We start from the raw sequence: 19,131 nt of genomic DNA on the forward strand, positions 1-19,131 counted from the left end.
CTAGCAAAGACTCATGGAACCGGACATGATCTTCAGCTCACCAAAACTAGACAGTTAAAAATTGTAAATAATGTTGACTGATCTGACAAATCTCCACTTCTGATGTGATCTACAAATGGAGGCACCAGAATTTGGCTTACATAAAATGAACACATTTAGCCTTCTTGTTTTGCGTCAACGAATCAGGCTGTTGGTGTGGGTATAAATGTGTGGCAAATGGAACACATTAAGCCACTTTATACTAACCTGAACAATATTATTTATTTTTATGGCCTTATGGCTAAAGTCTACCAATCATATCACAAAGTACTTAATCTAAAAGTGGAACCATGAGCATGACAAGGAATATGGTGCACTAGAATGGTTTCCACATTTACTAGATTTCAATCCAGTAGAACACCATTAGGATGTGGAGGAATGGAAAATTTGCAAGAGGAAAGTACAGCTGACAAACCTGCAGCAACTCTCTCAGATGGAATAACTTACACACTTCACATCAACCTACATTTATTGAGAGACCAATAGCAGGATTCATACTGAGATTTTGATTTATAATTTATTAAGCTGCACATTTATAAGCTTTCAGTCACCAGTGGATGAGGATTTGAACCTTCTTCAAAATACAATTTATGTTTACTGTACAAGAGAGGCTTAGGCTAATTTGTTGGTAATATACTGTGAGCACATCATTATAATTCTTTATATAGATATTAAAAAATGCATATTGATTTCCACATCACAGTTTAGAGATTCATTACACTGCTAGTGGATATATAGACTTAATTTAGGCAGCTCTCTCAGTGCTCTTGTTAATCCTTTACTACATCATCATGCAACAAATCACTACTCTTATCACACATACAGTAGCAAACAGCCTCCAGGACACATTATATCATTGTATTCATAAGCTATTAGGGCCAGAGGTATCAATTTTCAAAAAGTGATCAAATGGAAAGTGATAAACAACCAGCCAATCAACTCCTACCTGCCTTGTTACAGGCCGTGTTTCAACAATGACAGGTAGGAACTGATTGGCTGGTTGTATATCACTCTTCACTTCATCACTTTTGAAGCTTAATACATCTGGCCCGTATTGTGATATAAATCCCATTGTACAGAGAACACCCCCACACCTTTTATAGAGAGCCAACTAAGCTTGAAAAGTGATAAAGTACCAGCCAATCACATCCTAGCTTCCATGATCGGTCTGGGTTTGAAAATGACAGTTAGAAGCAGATTGACTGTTGGTTTATCACTCTCCATTTTCTCACTTTTCAGGGCTTAGTACATTTTGCCCATAATGTGTAGTTAACACACCAGCACTAGTACTACGTACAAACACTCTTACTGCCAGCTATAACTTAATGTACAAAGGTATCAGTCAATTGCTTATTCTACACAAACACCTATCACTTAATTTCACCCCTCTCTCAATTGAGGAGATAAAGGCTGTCTATTTTAAAAACATCAGCTCATCATATACAAGGGGAGCATTATTAGTTTCATTACCTTCACTTAAAAACTGTATACAATTACCATCAGACTGTGGGGGAGGGGGGTTATTCTGGTTGATTCGCAAGACTAAATTCGCAGCCTTGCAAGTACACCAGACCCCGCCCCCCCTTCACACCGCGAGTTCGCCCACACTGACTGTGAATGGATGTTTAACATAAATATCCATTCGCAGGCTAGGGGGAACTGCCAACAATCGAATGATGCCAAAGGTGCACGCATATATGCGAACGCACGGGGTGGGTGTACGAACGTACCTGAATAAGGTCCTGTGTGTGTAGAAGGTGTTCAGTATATGAAACATAAATGCATTTTGTGCTTAGACTTCCCCAAGACATCTCATTATGGTTTGCACATATTCCAGAATTTGAAAAAAAATCCCAAAATACTGCTGTTCCCAAGCATTTCTCTGATTTCACCTCCTCTTCACTACCTCTATCATTTGGTGTACCTCAGGGCTCAGTCTTAGGTCCTCTGCTTTTCTCAATCTATACCACATCTCTTGGCAAACTACTCAGCTCTTTTGGATTTGAGTCTGTACGCAGATGATACTCAAATCCACCTTTCCACCCCAGACCTGTTTCCATCTGTGTTGGTCCATTTTACTGAATGCCTTTCTGCCATTTCATCTTGGATGTCATCTCGCCACCATAAACTGAATATTTTAAAAACCAGAGTTCATTACATTTCCACCAACCAATAGTAGTTACCAACCTGATAGGTCTATCACTGTTGAGAATATGACAATGAATCCTACTCCACAAGCTCACATCCTAAGTGTCTTATTTGACTCTGAACTATCCTTTGTTTTTCACATTCAATCTGTCTCAAAACCATGCTACATGCATCTAAAAAACATATTCAGAATACGACCATACCTTACACAAGACACGGCTAAAACTGTAATCCATGCTCTCACCATCTCTTGCATTGATTATTGCAATGGTCTCCTTACTAGTCCTACCCTACCTACACAGACTCTCACCACTACAGTCCATCATGAATGCAGCTGTCGGGCTAATCTTCCTCGCCAGACATTCATCAACTGCAAAACTGCTGTCAGCCCCTCCATTGGCTATGTGTATTCTACCATATTCAATATAAAATAAAGTCAATAAACCAGACTACACCAAAGTATATCTCTTCTCTCATCTCAATAAATCTCCTAACCAGACCTCTTCCATCTTCACAAGATCTACAGCTTTCATCCACACGCATCATTTGCTCCCATCCACGATTGCAAGACTTTCTTTGGGCTGCACCCACTTTGTGGAATGTCCTCCCATGCACAATAAGACTCCTTTAGTCTCCAATCCTTCAAGCGTTCCCTGAAAACGTAGCTTTTCAGACAGGCTTGTCAAATCATAAACATTTCCTGTCCGATTACATCCCCACTGTACAGCACAAACATGCTCACTTATTTTTTCTCTCACCTTCCATCCTCCTGACCCCTGGTCAACATTGCTGGGTCACATATCATACAGCCCACCAAGAACCTTAGCAATCTGGTGGACTTGCTACAGTGAAGAACACATATCCTTTTGTATCAATTATTATTTCCCCATATATTGCAAGCTTGGAAGCAGGGCTCTCTTACCTTTTTAGAAAAAGAAAGTGGTCTCAACACTTGGTTGAGAAAACCAGAAAGCTAAAATCACAGGTTACATCCCTAAAAGCAGCTGCTAAACAGGGGATGGTCAGTCCCCTAGAAGTACACAAAAAAGACAAAGATTTGATAGCAGCGCTTAAATGATAGAAAGGGTGAATCAATTCAGATAAAAAATAAAATTTTAATAAAACATATTTAACAATATACACCTAAAATAGCAATAGCAGCAAAGGTTTCCTGATCCTGAAAATAATAAATGATGAACCAATAATAACCTGCACTGTCCACATTTAGCAGCAGTCCCAATCTTGGATGGAGTCCACACGGCAATATTACTGGAAACTGTCAGAGGGAGTGGCTATTAGATGACTGTAGCCCACCTACAACCTCTCAGTAAAATATCCTGGAAGCTGCCTGAGGGAGTGGCTTGTTGGTGACTGTAGCCAACCTACAACCTCACAGCAAATAGTATCCAAATGTCCCAGGAGGATTTAGCCAAAGACATCCAATATTTGTGGGGTCCAAGTGGTCAGAACACTGAGCAGGTAGGTCCAATGGTGGTAAGCAGGAGTCAGGGGGAAATACTGACGCGTTTCACTCGACTAAACACCAGCTTTATCAAGGTATGCTGCTCATGGCTCTGGATTCTTATTTATACCCAGAGTCCTTCAGGACTAATTAGCTTAATTAATTGATTCACCCATTTAAAACAAACTATATTGCACATAATTATATGGAGACAGACCACAAATAAAAATATCAGATGATATATATGTAAGAATTTCAATTAAACACTGTATAAATGTTCATTTGTCCTCAAAAGCTGTAATGCACTCTGACCCTGCTAATCATAACCGGGTCACAGAGCTTATTTTGTTTTTATTTATATATATATATATATATATATATATATATATATATATATATATATATATAATCAAATCCGTACATTATTTAATGTATAGGGAAATGGCACATTATAGATAAAAGAGAGGTTCTGGTTTAAAAACCCTTATAATTCCTTAAAACTAAATATTTCTTTCTAATTTGTATTTATATTATTATTTTACCCCAGTCAGGTGATGGGAAGTGATGTAGCGCTTCATACAGCCAAGCAGTATCAAAACAGACCTAAATGACATCAATCTCCACCAAAAGTGGAAGCCATCCTGGTGATATTGTACCTAGGAACCTATCTTACGGGGCACATTGTGCCCCATATTAAACTTCCCCTACCGGCAGCTATATAAATATACAGAACCATTGTTATGATCCCAAGCTTCTATACATACAAGTACCTGAATAGGTTTATTGCATAGTTATAGGGTCTCTGTCGGACCCTTTACAATCTGCTCCCAGTCACAATAGTCCGTACCGGAAGTGATATTACGTCAGTACACACCCGGCCACTGTCTGTAACTACCCAGTTTTATCAATGTTGCTAATTGTAAAGCGTGACAGAAATTGCGGAGCTTTATTTATAATTTATTTACAGTTTCTTACATAGCGCAGCAGATTCTGTTGCGCTTTACAATAGTAGACAGTGATAAAACAAACTGGGTAACAACAGACAGACTTGGAGGTAGGAGAGCCCTGCTGCAAGCTTAAAATCCATAGGGACATAGGAGGGAAACACAAGGACAGGCACCAGTAATAGCATAGCAGTCCCACCAAGTTGCAGGTCCAAAAGTATAATACATAAGTGCCTCAGAGGGTTATGCGTGTGGTACTTAAATATGATAGGATTGCCCGAAGAGGTGAGTTTTCAGGGAACGCTTGAAAGGTTGGAGGCTAGTATAAGAAAATGTTACTAAATAAATAATACATTTTGTATACAGGAGACTAAGCTTATTATTTTAACCTATACTTTGACATGAGTAACTGCTAAAATATCAATTCTGTTCTGCCAAATAAATATATAACTAAATACATGGGAAAACAATATTTGCTGGAAAGCCAGAGGGGACTCAGGCAATGATAGAGGGTGAGTATGCAAAGGCACTACAAACCAAGTGTAACGCATTTATTGAAGTTCCCCCAAGGTTGAACAAGCAGAGATGAAGAATTTCTGCCTAACAGATGGTGTGCCGCATATTTCCGCCATTTAATAACCTATGGCCTGAAAATGAGCTCCAGTCTGTTATCACAATGTTGTTAACCTGCAAAGAGGTTTTATAGTTTGTTTGTGTGGCAGAGCATTAAGACACACTTACAGTGGTGTTCTCAAGGGTATGCTAAACATCCTTTAACAGCTGTTATCCATCTTACAACTAGAAGATATTTTACAGCTGCAAAGTCACTGCACGCAAAACCTCGGCAAGCGTGATTACCAAAAACGTTGTTGAATGCTGCTTTCTCTGCAAAGCCACGCCTTTCATCATTGAAACATTTTCTAGAAGTTAATAAAAAAATTATTGTGTATCCTGCAGTATGTAAAAATCTGCATAAAGGATTGTATCACAGTAAATCACCCTCACACTTACTTATTAGGCGCAACATAACAAAATTTTTAAACATGAAAAGATTTACATAGTGGTTTAGGAACTATGTAAGTAATAACTCAAGTCACAAGTGACAATTCTGTCTTAGATAGTAGTGGGAAGATAACAATTACATAACTGCAGCCTGAAGGAAACCAGCTACCAACTGAAGTGAAACATCTTCAAACTTCATCAAGATCTAGAATTCTTCCCATGTAATGTATATACTGATCTGAGCAGCAGAGTATTCCACCTCATATGTTGGACTAAATTATTTTAAATTGCTTAGTGGTGCATAATTGAAAACGTAGTGAAACAGGACAAATATCAACCACAACTCTGAAAACCAACTTACTATTTTGGATCAGTTCACTTTAACCCTACAACATGCAACTTCTGGCTACTTAATCAGAATATTCATCCGTAATAACACCTTGTTTAACAACAGCAAAAACGTTCACCATCACCATCAATGCTTCTATTTGTACTGTCAGTTTTGAAATGCACAGGTGTACCCCTAATGACTCTACCTCCCCTGCACTTCCACTGACAGTGGGTGTTCCCCAAGGTTCAGTTCTTGGTCCTCTTCTTCTTATCTCACTGGGTGAAGTAATTCACTCATTCAAATTCAGCATCGGCTTTATGCTGATGATACCCACATCTACCTTTCCTCTCCCTCTCACCTTAAGCTGGCCATACAATTACAAATTTATTGTCAGATCTTGCTAGTTGGAACAAAAACCTGGTAGTATCTAAATGACAGTTTGGCAGTTTTCCAGCATTTCGAAGTAAATGGTCAACTGGCATTTGCTCTCATCCATTACCAGGTTTGTGTTTCAACCAGCCATATCGGACAATAAATCTGTAGATGTATGGCCACCTTAACTCGTATTTTCAACTGTCTCTCTGATATCTCTTCTTGGATGACCCAATGCTTTCTTTAACTAAACATGTCTAAGATTGAGCTGTTCATCTTCCCACTCTCACACATTGTTAGAGGGCAGTTGGTCCCCCCACCGCTGCCTGTTGGTGCCTGGGGATCCAGGGGTGGTGTCCAAGCTGGTGCCTCAACAGCAGGGTCCTCCGGCGGCCATATCCTTCTGGCGGCTGCTAGGCCGCAGGAAGGAAGCATCTACCTAAACGTCTGTCTTCCGTGTGATGGCAGGGACTCTGGCTGACATCAGTTGAGGGCGTTTTTTTCTTTTGAATAAAACCCGGCTCTCCCTGCTGACGGGCGCTGTTTATAGCTTCTAGCTAGTTTTGTCTCTTCAGCATGTTCCCGATGTCCTGCTGGTCTCTCCATCACAGCGTGTTTCTGCCTGTCCTAGAGCTCTCTTTTCCACCTATATCAGATAAGTCAGGAATATTCTCCTACAAGCGCTTGTACTATTTACTGCTTATATCATCTGTATGCATTGTTGCGTTCCCTACATTAGGGACTTAATACTGCTGGGGTTATTTTACTGACCACCTGTGCCACTGACAGCAGTGATTTTGTGTGTATACTAGTAATAGCTCGTGCACCACCAGTATTCTTGGGGTTGTGAATCCTAGGTATCATCTTGTGCATTGTTGCACTGTGGGCTCATACTTCCCCATGTACTGAGGGGTCAATGTGTGGGCCGACTTTTCCTTAAGGTGCTCGGGCTCCTACAGCAGTCTTGTTCCTCATAAGACCTGACGGCATCGGATTCGGGCGGACCTAAACAAACGTGGCTGTTAGAGGTGAAGCCTTAGTTTGAAGGAGGTAAACACGACCGATGGGCATCCGCAACTGGGTTTCCACACCCTGATTCCTAGCACGCATAAAACCCAGCCATCTCTATTCCTAACCTTCTTGTAATGCTCACTTCTACCCCTTTTGTGTGACTCTTATCGGTCTGTCCCTCTCACTTAGAATGTAAGCTCTCACAAGCAGGGTCCTTTCTCCTCATGTGCTTATATATATATATATATATATATATATATATATATATATATATATATATATATATATATATATATATATAACGAAAGGATTGGTAAGGCGTCACTCCAGGTCTTAAGTTAAATAAATATTTATTGTGAGGCGGTCAACGCCGTTTCGAGTGTTACCCCGTCGTCAGGACCAAAAATGCTATATATAACGCCACCCTATTAATTGCTTCAGTGTCCTGTCACATGGTGCAACTGTCTTTACTTACCATGTACTTATCCTAGATTGTCTTGTACTGCAATTCATTATTTGTATCTGCAGTCATGTATTGTTAGGTGCTGCGGAACCCTTGTGGCCCCATATAAATAAATAAATAAATAATAATAATAATAGAACCTGTGGGTAATTATGTAGTACCCGGGCGCCCACTAAGCAATTTGCTTAGTGGGCTATTCTGCGTAAGGAAATCGCATCGCATGACCCGTTTTAAGTGCCATATGATGTGTGCGATGCACTGCAATGCGATCTTACTAAGTCATTTATTCACTGCTCTTTTGCCGCGGGCTTATCGCATCGCATGCCATTATACCTCATGCAAAAATCGCATGCGATTGCATGCAATTTTTTAGGGTGCGATGGCATTAACTGTACTACAATTTTTAGCCACCCCCCACTATCCACGCTACCCCAAACTGTTGCGAGCGCAGCAAACCGCCACTATCCACGCCACCCCGAAGCGTGGCGAGTGCAGCAGAACCTGTCCTCCCGACCTTTTTATGCCCCAACTATCCACTTCGGCGTGGAGTTGATTTTTCTATAGTGTGGCGAGCGCAGCAAGCCACCGAGCCCGAAGCGTGGCGAGCCCAGTGCGGGGACACTGAAAACATGTAAAGTAAACCGCGTCCGCTCGCCATGCTTCGACCTCTGTGGCTCGCTTCGCTCACCACACTATATAAAATCAACTCCACGCCGACGTGGATAGTGAGGGTGTGAAAAGGTCAGGAGGACACGTTCCGCCGCCACTCGCCACGCTTTGGGGTGGCGTGTTTAGTGGGGGGGGGGGGGGTTTAGGAACACATTCACACCAGCCATACAACACATCTGACACAGTAATGAGGACATGTGTAACGGTTAACTGTAAATTTACTTAGTAATGCTTAATCAATGAAAAATGAAAGACAAAAAATTTATGCCATATATAAACGATAATCAATATAAATAACAATAATAAAGATAATGAAAGATGAAAGAACCAAAAAATAACAGTCACTGTGAAGCCACTGAATTCTTCTTTGGCAGGAGGGTCAGAGCGTACAAAATACGGCCAAAGGGATTGTCAGCGCCCAAACTCTTCCTCCACATAAATTCATGGAGGTACGACTCCAAGTGTTGTCTGGAGGTTCCTCTGTGTTGTTTGTTCCTCCATTTGCAGGCCCCCCACAGCCACTCTATGTTTTGGGTGTGTACCCCTGAGTCTAGGTCGACAAAATTGTATCTGTGATTGACCCTGGCATGTTCATAACCTGCCTGCTGTAGTTGGTCTGAATTATACGCCCTCCAGCAATCGGAATAAATGACAGACCCGGGAGCCACATGTAAGTTGATTGCAGCCATCAGCGTAGTGGCATCTCTCCTTTCCACTGCAGTTAGAAAGCAGTCGCCTGTCTCCCTGCAGATACCGCCGAACACCCATTGCTGAGGCAGCATCCTCCCAACATGGTATTTTCTTTTGCCGAAGAGGCTCTCGTCAACCTCCACTATCATGCCAGGGCCGCCAATTTGCCTCTGCGGCTGGGACAGCAAATCCATGGCACATGCCTCCCTCATCATATTGTTGTACTGCACAGTTGTTTTTATCAACACCTGCAGCTCCCTTTCGCAGTACAGTACACTGGTCATCTCCTCTGCCCAGGAGTATATGAAGCAGACCAGGGTCACGAAGGGTAACCGGCACTCCGGGAACCAGTGGTCCGCTGAAGACTGACCTTTCCCCTGCATGACTTTATGTGCCAGCGCCACGTGCTTTCCTTCATTGACAGGCGCATTGTATGGCCGTTCACGCAATTCTGCGTAACGTGCAGCAGCTGCTGTCGCTGGAAAAACAGCACAGCATCCTCCTCAGAATTAGGCAAGGTAAACATGGCCAGTCGTTCACCTGCCACGCCTGTCACCTCTGTCACCTTCTAGGCACTGACTGAAGCAGCCATCTCTGTCAGCTAATCACCTCAGAATGATTCTAGTGTTCCAGCTAGGCTGTTTTAGCGGGGCGCTGCACCCTGCCCGATTTTTACAGGGCAAATTGCGCCCTGCCCTGCTAGCAGCGCCCCGCTAAAACAGCGTGGTGCCTGCCCTGGCTGTGTGCACGAGGAAGCGCAGCGCCGCCTTAGACAGTGATTCCCAGGGCTTCCCCGGCAGCACGGTAACTTCGGCGGTGCCGGCCCCGCCTCCTTTAGTGACGGAGCCGGTCGGGCCCGCCCCTTTTTGTGACGTCACAGCCCGGGCAGGCCCCTTTTCGTGACATCGCTGCCCGGGGCCGCCCACAATTGTGACGTCGGCGGGCCCGGTCTGCCCCCCTTGCGCTGCGGCGCCCTGCCCGCCCTCATTTCTAGAGGGAACACTAGATTCTGACAATGACCTGGAACACTTACGCAAGTTCTGACTGACTACGCCATTTCCATAGCTTATGCTTATTCTGAAAGCATAGCTATGGTAACTGACAAATGTCCATCCATACTCCACCCATATAAACTACTGAGATTGCATCACATCGCATGGATCGCACGGCACTAAAACGGGACATGCGATGCGATTTCCTTGAGCAAGCGTACGTATGTTAATTGGGCGCCCGGCTACTACATAAGTACCAACTTGTGTGATAACACAGAACAAAAGTTTCACAATAATATATTCTTTAAATTAATCTTAATATCCATTATTGCAGCTAGTGAACAATTGCTATAGATTATAAATTTGAAAAAATCCAGATTTCCCAATCTACAATGCCGTTTACTGAGGAAATCTTCCAGGTTCAAGTGCACATCCTAATAAGCGTAGTATAAAATTCCAGACATCAGCGGATTACTCACTCACTGGTGCAAGCCATCCAACAGTTATATATCACTAATAAACTTAATCTGACCTCACTATCATCATACACAGTGACTCATCTGGTTCTTCCTTGCCGTCAGAATGGGAGACATGAGATCAGAATGCATGACTCAGTATACCTGTTCATGCTGGGATCTTTCTTCATATATTGCGCAGAATACAGCAAAGTTTCAAAATAGGTCCTTAAAGGGTCACTAAGCAATAAATATAACTTAATCCAGTATGAAGAGATACAGTATCATAAAACACCACAAATCACAGACGAATCCAAACAATGGCAGGAAATTACGTGTTTCATAGTGCACACACAGTAAAGGCATGCTTGCCTACCCTCCCGGAATGGCCGGGAGGCTCCCAAAAATCGGGTCGTCCCCCCCCCCCCCCCCCCCCCCCCCGGGAAGGTGGGCAGGTCTTCCTGCATGTCCCGCTGCACTAAAATAACTTGAATCGCGTCATTTTGCATTTTAGCCCTGCCCCTACTCACAGACCCATGAATTGCGGTGTTTGCATAGATTGGGGGCGGGGCTTTGAGTTATCAGTCTTGTCCCCACCCCCTGACCAGGAGATCCGGCTGTCCTCTCCAGGCTTCTCCGGGAGAGGCTATTTTAAAAGTCTGCAAGTATGAGTAAAGGCGCCTACAAACTGGACAATTTTGCCCATCAGCAATGTAATAAAATAAAAAAATTAAAAAATCGATAAATTGCTCAGTGCATACACACTGAGCAATTTTCACGGGGGTAAACCACTTTCCATAGTAGGAGACTATGTAAAGTGATTAACTTGGTGTGTCAAACAAGCCGAAGGTGGAATCAGCACTCATTCCTCGTCACCCGGCCAAACACACTAGGCGATTTTCAGAACAAAGTAGCTCAAAATGGGAAAAGTGAGCTACCTTGAGCTCAAAATCACCAACTGTGTGTGTGGACCTTAAGCATCCCACTTTCAGGCAGACAGCCAAATGTTACTGAAAAGCATTGAAAATGGTCTGGGATTCAAGCACATAGGCCCCAATGACATCATACTCACTACCAGTTGCAATTAGAATTACAGCATTTTTGTTGATTCTCCAGCTAGGTCGCATTTGGCATCACGGATCACTGCTATTTACATAGGTAAGGACCCTTAGTTAAAAGGCTGAGACATGCCTGGGTCTAAAGCACTCAAACAATTAATTTTGTAACATTTCACAATACTATTGAAATAGAACATTGAAGATTAATTACACAACATAATTTTTAAAGGAGAAATAACAAAATAGTACAGGCCCTGTCTCGCTTGATATGTGTAAACAGGGCATTACAGGTTGAGTATCCCTTATCCAAAATGCTCGGGACCAGAAGCATTTTGGGTAACGGATTATTCTTCAATGAAGTATCTTGCATCTATGATGTATAAGCACTTCAAACACATGAAATGCACAAAAATATATTTTATTTGTGCATGAAACAAGGTTTTAGTACACAAACTTTATGTTTTATCTCCGGTACTGAATTTGAATGCCAAGCAATCACTTTCTTGCACATATTTAGTGCCAGTTATATATCATGTCCCAGGTAGGTTTTTAGCAACAAAAAAAAAGTACATTGAGATAATTTGGATAAGGGATATTTTGAAAGCGATACTCAACCTGCATCGCCAAATACTAAGGAAAATTACCATCATCTAGGAGGAGATGGGTGGTTAGTGACAAATGTACTATATACAGAGATATTTTACAATTACAAGGAGCATTGGAACGCATGAAGGCAGGTAACGGTGTTGCAGGTTGGTTGTGCATTGTGAATGATTGCTGCTTTAGAACAACGGGTAGACTCGCACAAAAGTCCTGCACCTCTGGAATTTAGTCCTAGATCAGTATTGGTAAATTCATATCCATTCAAGATTTTTACAAATAATATTTTGTTAATTATACTGCAATATTGAAATTATATTTGTGAATAACAATAGCATTAAGTTGGACACTAACCACACGGAGTACCACACAGAAGAATAAATAAATTAGAACTAAAAGTAAGGTTTCAATGAAGGAAATTTTGCACTTCTATACAATTGTTGAAAAACCTTGAAGACTTCCTAAACTAGAAATCAGGAATATCTATTGAATAATGGGTTACAGTGGGATATGAATTAATACCACTGTTGGCATCTTGTGGACAACAGATTACTGTCCGCTATATTCTAATAAAACCGAAAGTGTACTTTTAATGGAATTATTGGTGTGAGTGGTCTTGAGTGCAGATAACTTTAGGTATATTGGCCCTGGTGCAGCACAAGGGTGAAATGTAATAGGATGAGAGATTCAGAAAGTGAGAGATTTGGTAAGAAATCCCAGTTTTTTTAAAGCGGCAATCATTAACACTGCAAAATCCAGTTTGATTAAATGATTGACGCTTTTAAAAAAAACTGGAGATTTCTTACCAAATCTCTCACTTTCTGAATCTCTCATCCTATTACATTTCACCCCAAATGTCCTGCACCTACAAAAAATTTTGTGGTGGGCTGTGGTTCTCACTGTGATGACAAGTTGTTGAGCAGAACTTTGCTTAGGCTGCAAAAGCCAGGATAGTAATGACAGCCCTCTCTGCAGTATATTAGCCAGTAATTCCATAGCCCCATACACACGGTGGAGATATATTGCTCAGTTTCTCCTGTTCATCAGCGACCAGAGATGGTCGCTGATGAAAAAGAAACTGCCGGGGGGAGCCCGGCAGTGGTAATCAGCTGGTTGCAGGAGCATGTTCCTGCGACCAGCGATCACTACAGGGGTAAAAATGGGAGGGCGCACCCGGCGATATATCGCCGGTTCACACTCCCATCGCGGGCAATATGGTCACTTAGCGACCATATTTCCCGCGATATTACACAAAATCGTCCCCGTGTGTACGCACCTTTAGAGTCAGCTCCTGTCACATGTAGTTATAGACTGATCAATTACTATAGACAAAGCTGCACTGCGACCTTCTCAAAATCCCTATACAAAATAGTTTGAGACTCATTTCTGTTCAGTAAACTGTTGAATGAACCCAGTTTAAAGTACGCACACAAAAAATCCAGGATTTGCAGTATGTCTGTTTTGGTTATAGCGGCACACAAATAAGATTTTCAAATTGCCAATGCACACCATCAGACCCCCACAGGGGAAAACACATTAAGCCCCACAGGGAAAAAAACAAACAAACAAAATGACCCCATATGAAAAAACAACCACACTGGTCCCCACAGGTAACAAAAATAAAATACAATGGCCCTCACGAGACTGGTGAACAGCTGAACTGGCAATGGTGAATGTAAATTGGTGCGGACATCCCTAGATCTGGTGGCACACTTGAAAACAGCTGAAGGTACACTAGTGTGCCTCAGCACACTGGTTGAAAAAAGCTGGCTTAAGCTCATGCTAGTACACAAATAGAAATGTTTTAAATAATGAACAGTGCATGCACACAGAGCTTTATATGCAAGTCAGGATGCTAAATAATTTCTAATTATATTACTTAAGATTATGTTCTGTAAAAATGGCACAGAACCATGTAAGGTCTAGCCGTCCGGCAGTTCAGGAAATGCCAGATGGACTGATGTTCTAATAGACCTGCCCAGCCAAGCAGCTTCCCCTTCCAGCATTATGCCTTGTTGGCGGGTTTTCTTGCATAATATTAGCAAATTATTCAAAAATTTAGCAAAATTACTATATTCTGAGATGTTCTGTGACACATTATAATTACCATGAACTTTAAGTCCTAGTAAGTCTTTGATCAGCGTTTTTCAACCACTGTGACTTCTCATTTGTGCTGTCGGACACAGCAATGCCCACTCAGAACACCATAGCTAGTTGTACAATTAACTTTGGGCCCAGGAAGCATTGGTATCTCCTGCACAGTGATGGGACAGAAGCTGTGGGAGGAATTCAATTGTTTTGGATGTCTAATTTTCCTGTCCAAACAGGAATGTTTAGATGCTTTAACAGATGTTACAATGCAATTGTTGTTTGGGTGCACAAGAATATAACACATCACACCCAAAGAGAGAAGGTTTAGCCACGTAAAATGACTTAACTCATCTAAAGTCCTGCTTTGGGCATCCAAACTACTGTTTGGATGAAAGAAGTGCAGAGTTTGTACACAAATTTGGTGCCCAAATAGAATTGCTGCAATAGAGTGCCTTCTAGTAGCGGCCATGTAAAAAAAAAATGTAATTCGTCCCTCTGAGTCTAGGCGGTTATTAGTGCTACTCCAGGGGCAGAAGCAACTTACACCGTGGTGAGGAAGTTGAACGTGGCCAATGTATTTTAAGGGGGGGGGAGGGGTTATGTGGGGCACAATGTGAGTGTTTTTGTACACCTAGGGTCCAATGGGATTTTTCTCACATGGAGAACAATGTGTTTTAAGTGGGGGCCATCATGCATGATCATTATTTTATATGGGAGTGAATGTGTGTGTTTTTTCCTTGTGGGGGTTAATGTGTGCGTGTTTTAAAAAAAAAAAACCCCGTCATGATCAATGTGTGTGTTTTTCCACATGGGGGACTGACGATGTGTCTTTGACAAGTTGAAAAAGGTTGAAATCACTTCCCTAGAGGCATACAGCTAAAAGCAGGGCCAAAAAAGACAGGCTAACTATAGCAAGAGGTCTACATTTACTAAATCTTCCACAAATGAAAAATAGGTGATATAGCCCATAGCAACCAAACAGATTGTGTCTATCATTTCTCTATTGCATCCTCAATGGACCCCATACTGTAGTTTATATTTTCAAACTGAGTAGTTGCTAGTACAAATTGCTGAGCTCCCTGTCCCAGAACACACAGGGCCTTATTCTAGTTCACTCTTAGATGCAATTCCTTCTCAAATGGACAAAACCATGTGCACTACAGGGGGGCAGAAGTAACATGTGCAGAGAGAGTTAGATTTGGGTGAGGTTTTTCTTCAAAGTGAGATCTATATTGCAGTGTAAAAATAAAGCAGTCAGTATTTACCCTGCACAGAAACAAAATAACTCACCTAAATCTAATTCTATCTGCACCTGTTACATCTGCCCCCCTGCAGTGCACATGGTTGTGTCCATATGAGAAGGAATTTGCCTCTAAGAGTGAACTAGAATAAGGCCCATAGTGAGCAGCAGCAGCAGAATATGAAAATAAAATTAGTAAGAGAGATTCAGAAAGTGAGAGATTTGGTAAGAAATCTCCAGGTTTTTTTAAAGCGGCAATCATTTACCCTGCAAAACCAGTTTGATTTTGAAGTGTAAATGATTGCCGCGTTAAAAAAACTGGATATTTCTTACAAAACCTCTCACTTTCTGAATCTCTCATCCTATTAAATCTCACCCAATATATTTTAGGTAGTTCCCGGCGCCCACTGAAAGAATAGACAAAGCGCCTGCATCCCACCCACTACCAGGTGAGTGATGGGTAGATACACTGCAGCTCATTAATCTTACTACAACAATCTTACTACAACCCCTCCCCCTAAAGATGTATCTGTCCAATCTGTCTGGTGGGAACAAATATCTGGTAATGCATGGCAGCATATGAGAATCGAACATTCGCACTCAAACACTGGAAAACAGACAATGGTCATTCAGAGAAACTGGTTAAATGTATTTATCCGAGAAATCGTTTTTAGCAATTTTTCAGCATAGGGGAGTGATTGGTTGACTGTTATTTGCTTCCATACATTACAAGATTTGGGGGTACTTATGTATTAGCAGGGCACCCGGCTACGCTACGCTGACAATGTACCTTAGGCTACGTAGTCAGCGTAGCCTAGCGGGGCGCCCTGCTAATATGTGGCTATACTTACTTAGGGCGGGCGGCGGGCTTGTCGGCGGCCTCGGCAGGCTGAAGGGCGGGCGGTGGGGGCTTGACCTGCGGCTGTCTTGGCAGGCTGAAGGGCAGATGATATCCTTGAAAAAGTCCTACTGGCCGAAACGCGTTGGACACAAGGCATTCAGCACCTTACATCAAGCGACATCCCCTGCAGATCAAAGAACGACGGCGAAGTCTCCTCCGGCGCGAGTCGAGCGCACCGGCACTGTCTGATGTCACTCCGGGTATCAACGCTGATCTCGCGAGATCTGAGACCCGGAAGTCGCGTCCAGACGGACGCCAGTGGAGCCGGGCAGGCACACATCCACAAACGGGGACCTGAGCGCTGCGGCGTCGCCCCAGACCCACGGACAGGCTCCCCCATCTTGCGCAGCTGCGCATACAGAGGGGTAGAGCCCAGCACAGCAGGAGCACGGAAGGCTATTCCAGCTACAGGACACACAGGGTAAGAAGCGAGCAAGCGGGACGCCGCACCTCGCTGAATCCCATTACGTACCTACCTCACACTCCTGCATACCTAAAGCACTCTGTGCAAGACTATACCACACTTCTGCAAACTAAGCACCTTTGTGCCAGACTTTACCACCCTTGACCCAGAAAACTGTCATTACTTAACTGCCTAAAGAGACATAAGCCCAGTTGGGCTTATGGTTTAAAGGGGTCCGTTGACACCCTCATTCCCCTCGGGGCTCTTAAACAGTGACAGACAGACGGGTATTCACTTTGAAGAAAAGACATTCCAGTTACGACTGGGAACACCATTTTCACATCACGCATGCCATTTCTACAGTGATTATTTGCACATTTTTCAAATAAAAGCATTTATTTATTTATCTTACAAATCACCTCTCCTCACTTTTTTTTTTATTACACTATTATACATAGAGGCAGCGCTTCAGCCCAACCCATCTTTGTTTCCATGAAGGGCAGATGGCAGGGCTTCAGCGGCGGCCGGACGGAGGGGGGCAGGGGGAGACGCCCCCTGGCTGGGCGGCAGCAATGTAGGTAATTCAGCGTACTGCCGCTGGGGGAGCATCACATGGTTTCCCTGCTCCCCCAACGGTCCTACGCTAATTGCGTACATTGAGACTGTCATGGAGGACGCGACTGCGGGGAGCCAAGGGGACATCGTTGAGGGTAAGTATAATGCAGGGGACGTGGATCGCGCCACGCTTCGAGCTCGGTGGCTCGCCACACTTTATAACATTAACTCCACGCCCAAGTAGATAATGGGGGTATGACGTGGATAGTGGGGATATGAACCATTATGTATTAGCACAGCTCCAACTACGTAAATTAAATAGTTTACGTAACTTATGTAGCTTGCGTAAGTTACGTAGTTTACGTAGCCAGCATAGTGGTGTATTGGTATTTTCAATACACCACTACGCAAACTACGTAATGGGCCCCCTTCTAATACATAAGTAACGATTTTTGTTTACACAAGATTGGACAGACAAATCTTGCTGTGAAAGATGTGCAAAATATCTGCTAAAGATGCCAGGGTAATAGTCGAGGTATATGAATCACATAAGTTATTGCCGGAAAATTAAATTAATTGAAGCTTTGTTGAATAATGCGCTAAAAAAAAAGAACAGTTGCTGTGAGCAACGCTGGCATTTTAGCAGATATTTTGCACATCTCTCACAGCAACGTTGGCACTCAAAGGATTTAAGCCCCGTACACATGGGGCAATTCTAGCCTATATCGTGCTATTGCGGGCGTGCTACCGCGATCAGCCCTGGGTGGACGCTGGTCAGAGGAGCATGCTCCTCCGACCAGCGGATTCCGCAGGCAGAGTCTTGTTTTGATCAGCGACCATCTCTGGTTGCTGATGAAAACAGGACGCTGAACAATATGATTGCTGAGCAATATTAAGCCAACATTGCTCAGCGATCATATTGCTCAGTGTGTGCGGAGCTTAAGGGTGGATATTATGAAGAGATAAAAAAAAAAAATGTAAGGAAATGTTAATTCAATTTATTTGTAAACAAAGTCTGCAGTGCAAAACATGTTTTATTTGCCAAAACAAATAAATATATGTATCACACACTAGTTTCGTACACTACTTTACGATTTGGGTGGTGTAGTGTCTCTGTTTTGAGTCGATGGTGCTAAAAGATGGAAAAAATCTCATAATTTAGGCATCACTCCTTCATGGAGACACAAATCGCTACATTTATTTTCCTAATTTACCAGGAAGGAGTTTGAAATAGTTGGCATGTATGCAACATCATAACCAAATGCTTTGGTATCACAGGTATGATTAGAATAGATAGAGGACTACAGTTAGGAATATTGATGGCGATGTGTAACATAGACCTGTGGGCAGATCAGGGTCTCTTTGTTTCGGAATGATTAGCTAAAACACTATGCTAGAACTATGAGAAGCAGCTGTGAAACTACAATTCCCAGCATGCCCAGATACCACTAAAACACTAGCACCGGGATGCCCATGCCGTGCAGCCACCGGTATACAATGACAGCGGCGACGCCGGCTTCTGTATAACAACACGTTTCCCCTACCTCACTGCGACTGACCGGCGCAACGTCCCACTTCCGGGTACCGGGGAGGGCAGCTGCAGCCGCCTAATGCTCTTCTGACTAATCAGAAATTCCATGAGATATGTGACATCATAGCGCATAGCAACAGAGAGCAGACTAACGAATCCGAGTGTAATACTGTA

At 42.8% G+C, this 19,131-nt stretch overlaps 1 protein-coding gene across 1 annotated transcript in view; it reads right to left on the minus strand.

Annotated features, from left to right (window-relative positions):
* XRCC4 (X-ray repair cross complementing 4) overlaps positions 1–19,121 on the minus strand; it is a 340,917-nt gene extending 321,796 nt beyond the window's left edge. The window contains exon 1 of the mRNA XM_083151842.1: positions 18,971–19,121. The gene's annotated coding sequence lies outside the window, so the exon portion shown is untranslated. The remainder of the gene's footprint in view (positions 1–18,970) is intronic.
* Between the last annotated feature and the right edge of the window lie 10 nt (positions 19,122–19,131).

Source organism: Crinia signifera, chromosome 1 (assembly GCF_055691185.1).
Source record: "Crinia signifera chromosome 1, ASM5569118v1, whole genome shotgun sequence".
In the NCBI taxonomy this organism is placed as follows: Eukaryota; Metazoa; Chordata; class Amphibia; order Anura; family Myobatrachidae; genus Crinia; species Crinia signifera.